At 35.9% G+C, this 7,209-nt stretch overlaps 1 pseudogene; it reads left to right on the top strand.

Moving 5' to 3' along the window:
- Positions 1-5,473: 5,473 nt before the first annotated feature.
- Positions 5,474-6,762, top strand: LOC122278412 (annotated as a pseudogene).
- The last annotated feature ends 447 nt before the right edge of the window (positions 6,763-7,209 follow it).

Below are 7,209 nucleotides of genomic sequence, written 5' to 3'. Positions count from 1 at the left end.
GGGTGAAGTCAAGATAAATGATTTGTACAAACTCTAAATAGATAAATCTATTACAAGTTTTTGTAAAAAAGTGGACTCCACCTAAAAAAAATGTAAAAAAAAAAAAAACTATTTTTTATTAGTAGGACCCAATTTTTTATAAAGAGTTTATATGTGACTTGTCTATTTGAGATTTATACTTACTCGCAAATATGAATACAATTAAAAATAAAATCCTTCAAGAAAAAAAAAAAGAAAAAAAAGATCCATGAAGGCTTTATTGATTTAGGGCATTGATGAGAAGATCATCGGGGTCAAGGTTGATCGACATGAGCTAATTAAGCTCTTGGCTCTTGACTTGACCTTCAAAAACCCTAATGTCAAATGGTAGAAAAACTGTAGTTGATTGGAAAATTTTGCAATAAGCTACTTTCCGTCGTTAGTAATGTATAATTTGTAACGATTAAAATTATCTTGTTGAAAATAGTTGAATTTGTAACAAAAATTTTACAATGACAAATTCTCATTCGTTGGTATTAGCCATAAACAGTAGACTGGGCAATAGTCATATGTAATGTATTTACATAACATATATACCAATTCGATTTCTTTGCTTCGTCTATTTAATTTGAGTTTATTTCAATCATCAATTTGAAAATATTGAAGGGAAATTCTTACTCATAAGATTTAAATTCCTAGAATTTTTTATTCTATTCAATATGAATCCCGATATCCATTGAAAGAATAAAATCAATAAAGGAAAAAAAGGGAGTATAGGCCTATATTAAATTAATAATTATTAAAATTAATAACAAGAAAATCACATAATCGATCTTTTTTAGTATTCTGAGAAGTAATTGGTCAAGTAGTTGACAGGTCATGATCCAGTGGTGGAATACCATGGAAACCTCTTTGGGTTTTGAAAAGGTGATTAGTAGGGCTGTTCATTCGGGTTCCGACCCGGAAATCCGGGTATACCCAAACCAGAATCCGGATTTAAAATCCGGGCCGAAACCCGAACCGGGTTAATCCGGATCCGATCCGGGCCGGAACCCGGATGAACCCGGGTTTTGAAAACCCGGATTCCGGGTTCCGGAATGAAACCGCTTTTCGTCATCTCCTCGCGTGCGCAAATAAGAAGCCGGAGCAGTTTCCCCTGTATGTCGGACGACACTTCAACTCTTCCTCACTTCTGTACGATCAATGGCGTTCAGGACGGCACTTCAACTCTTCCTCACGCTCCCGACCCCTGTCACAACAGCATTTTCCGGCATTTCCTTCACAAGAGAGCGTCCTTCCAGCCGGAGCTACAACTGCTTCCTCTCGGGGAGAACCTCAAGTATTGGAAAGCTTGCAACTTACTAGTTTCCAGGAAAAAACCACAAATTTCAGAAAGAGAAATAGAGAGACGAGAAGAAAACCTTGAATTATTATGCTATGCATTCGAGAGCGAAGCGTCCATGAGCGGTAGGTAGGTTGATCTGAATTCGAGGTTCACATAAAGCGAAAATGCAGAGCTCAACGACCTCGTGGAACCGACAGAGAGAGAGAGAGAGAGAGTATGGTTTAGTAGGGGAGGCTGCAGGCTTTAACGGAAGATCGTGAGGAAGACGCTGGAGTAAAAGGAGTACCGGCACTAGCAGTAGTGGTGGTTGCACCAAGATTGGGTAGCAGAGATTCAACGATTAGGGCTGTGCTGAGTCCTTAAATATGGAAGCTTCGTCGTGAAGCAAACACAGCGAGCATCGTTTACACACCTGCTGAGAGAGAGAGAATAAGGCGAAGATGATCTGGAGCGGCGGTAGCTACGGCAGCTAGGGTTTTCAGAATATAAGATGAACGAGAGAGACAGAGAGCGCAGTGAGATAACGAAAACCGGGTACCGGGTTTTTAATCCGGTACCCGGATTTTAAATCCGTACCCGGACCGCATAGGTCTGGGTTTTGCAATCCGGGTTTCGGCCCGGATTTAATCCGGGCCGGAACCCGGAACCGGAATCCGGTAAAACTGGATTCCGGGCCGGGCCGGATTTTATCCGGCCCGTATGAACAGTCTTAGTGATTAGTAATTAAAGCCCACATTTTTAATGTCTGAACCATGATATGAAATGAGTTCAATAAAGCAAGAATAATATAACTAAAATTTCTAATTCTATGAATTTTTTAGAATACTCTTTTCTTGAATATATCATTCAAGAAAATCTAATTTCCTGAATCATTAGACAAATTACACGTGCATGCAAAGCTTAATTATATATTGAATTGAATTGAACTTAACCATTAATTATGGATTGACTTATTTAGTTATCAACTCAAATGAAAAATGATAGTTGTAGTTGTAAATGTGTAAGCACGTATAATTATTTTAAAAAAATAAATAAATACAAAACCTTTAAAGATAGTTTCTGCGACATAGCCAAATATACGTCTTTTTAGGTTCTTGAATTGGGATAAGGGCCAAGTCAAGAAAATTACTTAATTTCTGTCTTAAAAAGCAAACAATTAGAATTTAGTCTATTGATATATAAGAAGAATATATATTCAAGTAAGTTCAAATATTGGCCTAAAATTAATTGATGAAGACATGGTTTCTTATAACTTGTCATGACATACACATAAATTAATAATAATAATAACAATAATAATAATAATAATAATAATAATAATAATAATAATAATAATAATAATAATAATAATACTGACTACATATAAAGTTTTTGAATTAAAAAAAATTTTAGTAAAATTAGCCGTCATTTTCAATCTGCACCAACTTATTTTTGATAATTTGCTAGAAATACATATTATAAGGTCATAATTTATTAAACACATGAACATTTTAAGTCAAGCAAAACTTGGGATGTCTACTAATTCAATAGCACAATTGTTTAAAGAAAAAATCAAATACAATCTCGTATATATATTGACACATCCAAAAATATGAAAGCTTTACACACTATTTAATATTAAAAAATAAAAATGATATGACTTTATTTTTATACGGACCGATAAATAGCATTACTCCAATTAAAAAATTGCGTATTAAATATTACTATGACCTCCTATGTGTAAATAGTCAAAGGTTTCTCTCTCTCTCTCTCTCTCTCTCTCTCTCTCTCTCTCTCTCTCTCTCTCTCTCTCTCTCTCTCTCTCAATTCCCCTTCCATCTTAACCTTCATCCACCAAATTTAGAAGCATTTCTAGGTGATACAATTACTTCCAATCAATCGGCTTAATTGGCAACCTCAATTACTCCAACAATGATACATAATCATGTTGCTGCAACTCAAGAACAAGTTTCCGATGATCACCCACCATCAAAACTATCGAATCCAGCTTCTCGTCCTGCCAAAGCACTCTTACATGACCTCCTTCATCTCCAGGTTGATTAAACCCCACCTCGAACCAATCTTCTCCAGTCCCAATATTGATTGAAATTTTCAATGTACCTCTGATTATGCACGCTAATACTGAACCAAAAAGACTATTAGCTCATGATTATAAATAATGAAAGTATTGACATAATAATTTGGTTACGAAAGGAAATCTTTTGAAAAACTCTTCAAAGGTAAAATTCTATGGGGCAACCAAATCCAGCAAAACCAATTTTATTAATTAAAAAGATTACAAGTAAAACGTTTACAAAACTTTTGTAATTAAACACGTTTACCCAAGACACGCGACCTGCTTGTCTTCTATTGCCATAGGTAGCTAGACCCGCTTATATTTAGTCTCAGTTTTGTCTTTATTCCACTTTTTAGATTCATTCCTTTTAGTGAAATTCTTATCTTTTTTCATCTTACCAAAATTATTTTTATTAAACATAAATGTTTTTGATTTTCTGGCCACAAGAGCTAAGTTATCATTATACAAATCTTCATTATTAGACTAATTTTCTTCCTTGGCAATTTTGAGTGTGATGGACTTACCTTTCTTTTGTTGTGGAAGAGTAGATTCATAAGTTTGCAACGAGCCTACCAGTTCTTCAACCCGAATAGTATCTAAATCCTTACTTTCTTCTATAGTTGTCACCTTTGGTCAAAACCTCTCAGGCAGGGATCTAAGAATCTTTCTCACAACTTGTGCCTCCTCCACTTTCTCCCCAAGATTGTACCTAGAATTGACAATATTATTTAGTTTAGCATAAAACTCATTAAAAATCTCATCATCCAACATTTTTATTTCCTCAAACTTTGAAGTCAACATTTGTAATTTGGAACTTTTTACCATTTTGGCCCCTTCATGTGTGGTTTTCAAAATATCCCAAGTATCTTTAAAATTCTCACACATGGAAATTCTCTTAAATTCATCAAGAGAAACTGCCATAAAAATGGCATTTAAACCTTTTTTGTTCCAATTACAGCAGTTAGCCAGACTCTCTCATCAAGTGACTTTAGAAACGCTCTCATCCTTACCTTCCAATAGGCATAATTATCAACGTTAAATTGTGGTGGTGATGATAGTGTTGCCATGATTTTTCCGGGGAACGGATCACACTCAAATTTAGTGAACCGCGCTCTAATGCAGTTGAAATTTCCAATGTGCCCCTAATTATGCACACTAATACTGAACCAAAAAGGCTGTTAGCTTAGGATTATAAATAATGAAAGTATTGGCACAATAATTTGGTGACGAAGGGAAACCCTTTGAAAAACTTTTCAAAAGTAAAACCCTACAGGACAACCAAACTCAGGAAAACCAATTTTATTGATTGAAAATATTACAAGTAAAATGTTTACAAAACATTTGTAATCAAACACGTTTACCCAAGACATGTGACCTGCTTGTCTTCTACAGCAGTAGGTAGTTAGAACTTCTGACACTCTCTAATCTTTGTCTTTCCTATTGGAACCTCCAGTGATTGAATTCAAACACAGCAACTCCCCTTTGGAGTATGCTCTCACTCAATCTCACGGATTGAGCTTTTTGAAAAATCCTTCTCTCTAGAATTTTCTCTTACACGATCTCTTGAAATTCTACCCAGATCTTCAAGCTCTCAATAATTGTGAATATGTGCTATTTTTTTTTTTTTTTTTTTTTTTGTGTTCAACCCAAATGCTCAGCTGACTCTTCTACAAATAGAAAATGTTGTGATTGATCTGGAGAAGGACTCTACTGACAGCTTTATCCATGATCTCAGACAGATACATTGGTAACGATTTGCGAACATCTCGAACTAGATCACTTCTTCTGGATCGTATTGAATTCAGAGTAGCTTCAGTTTCTTCAATAAAGCTTGCATCTTTATCTCTTCAACTGAATTTTAGACTTGAACCAACATATGACTCTTATAAACTCTTAACTTATAATTTAAACAAGGTATGATAAGAGTTAGACTCCGAGTGCTTATTCTTATTGGACACCCTCTTATTCAACACTCATCCTTATCGGATGCAATCCTAACGTCTTATTAACACTTATATTCATCCATGATTCAAATTTAAATACAGACTCATCTAATTTTAGCCAAACATAAATAACATTTACAGAAATCATATATGAAAGAGATCAAACAGTGTTATACTTGGAAAAAGTCTCCCAAGGAGGTCATAGTAGAGAAGTGGTGTGAGATGCGTGGTTCCTCGGATTGGGACAGTCTTTTGGACCCTCTTCACCCTTGGCTCTGGAGAGAATTTGTTAGATATGGAGAACTCAAACAAGCAACATACGATGCTTTTGATTTTGATCCTTCCTCGGAGTATTGCGGAAGTTGTTGCTACAATCGTAACAAGTTTTTTTTTAGAAACTAGGGCTTACTAAAAATGGCTACACAACAAGCAAATATATTTATGCCATGTCACATGAGATAGACATGCCTCGATGGATGCTAAGGTCGATAAATATGGTGGACACTTGGAGCAAAGATTCCAACTGGATCGGTTATGTTGCAGTTAGCAATGATGAGGAGACACGTAGGATTGGGAGGAGAGATACTGTAGTGGCATGGCGTGGGACCATGGCACCTTTGGAGTGGTACAAGGATATGCAAAGGAAGCTAGAGCCATTTGGGCATGGGGATATTAAGGCCGAACATGGGTTTCTCAGCATTTACACTTGTAAGAAGTGAATCTACTAGGTACAACAAGTTTGTTGCCTCTGAGCAAGTCATGAAAGAAGTGACACGGCTGGTGCAACTGTATAGGGAAAATGGTGAAGAAGAAGTTAGCCTTACAATCACTAGGCATAGCTTGGGTGGTGCATTGGCTCTCCTCAATGCTTACGAAGCTGCATCTGCCATTCCTAACCTTCTTGTCACCATGATATCCCTTGGTGCACCTAGGGCCAACATTTATTTCAAAGATAAACTTCAGTAGTTGGGAGTTAAAACACTAAGAGTAGTAATCGAGCAAGATGTAGTCCCTCGGATGCTAGGGCTTCTTTTCAATGAGGACAAAAGCTTGATCATGATCATCATGTGATGATCACAAGGACATTAAAATGGGTCTACACCCATGTTGGAGTTGAACTACAATTGGATGTTCATTCTTCGCCTTACCTCAAGCAGGGATTCAATTTGTCTGGGTTCCATAGCCTTGAGACATACTTGCATCTTGTTGATTGGTTTGTTGGGAGTAGTTGCATGAGTACAAGTAGATTTTTGTGGGATGCTAGGAGGGATGTTGCTTTGGTGAACAAGGCATGTGACATGTTGGTGGATGAGTTTAAGATCCCACCATTTTGGTACCAATTGGAAAACAAGGGACTAGTTCGTATTAATATTGCTGATCATGGTAGATGGGTAAAACTAGAGAGAGATCCTGAAGATATACCTTCACCTAGTAGCTAGCTAGCTTAGGGAATTAGAAATTGTCCATGCTCTTGCACTTGAGATGCAAGCACAAGATGCAATTAAACCACAACATTATGTATGAAATGTGATTTTTTTTTTTTTGTTTTTAAAAAGTACTCAATTATATATGTATTTGGTATTAAAAATTAAGTAATTTTTCTTTACAAGTTAGAAACTCATGTTTTTTTCGCTTTGATTTATTTCTATATAAGGTAGAGAGATCACACACTCTACTTTGGGTACTTCAAAGGATTTCAAAATAACATCCAAAAACACTACTCAAATAGAGTCTTCCCCCTTCCCTTATCGACAATTTAGCTAGGGTTAAATATGGGTTTTTTTTTTTTCTTTCTTTCTTTCTTCTGAAATGGGAATACTTGTAATATATTAAGGATAATGTTGGCATTCAGCCATTACAAGATCGTAAATATAAGGAATAACAAT

Source organism: Carya illinoinensis, chromosome 10 (assembly GCF_018687715.1).
Source record: "Carya illinoinensis cultivar Pawnee chromosome 10, C.illinoinensisPawnee_v1, whole genome shotgun sequence".
NCBI classification, from domain to species: domain Eukaryota; kingdom Viridiplantae; phylum Streptophyta; class Magnoliopsida; order Fagales; family Juglandaceae; genus Carya; species Carya illinoinensis.
Note: the sequence above shows the minus strand (reverse complement) of the source record. Positions and strands in the feature narration are given on the sequence as shown.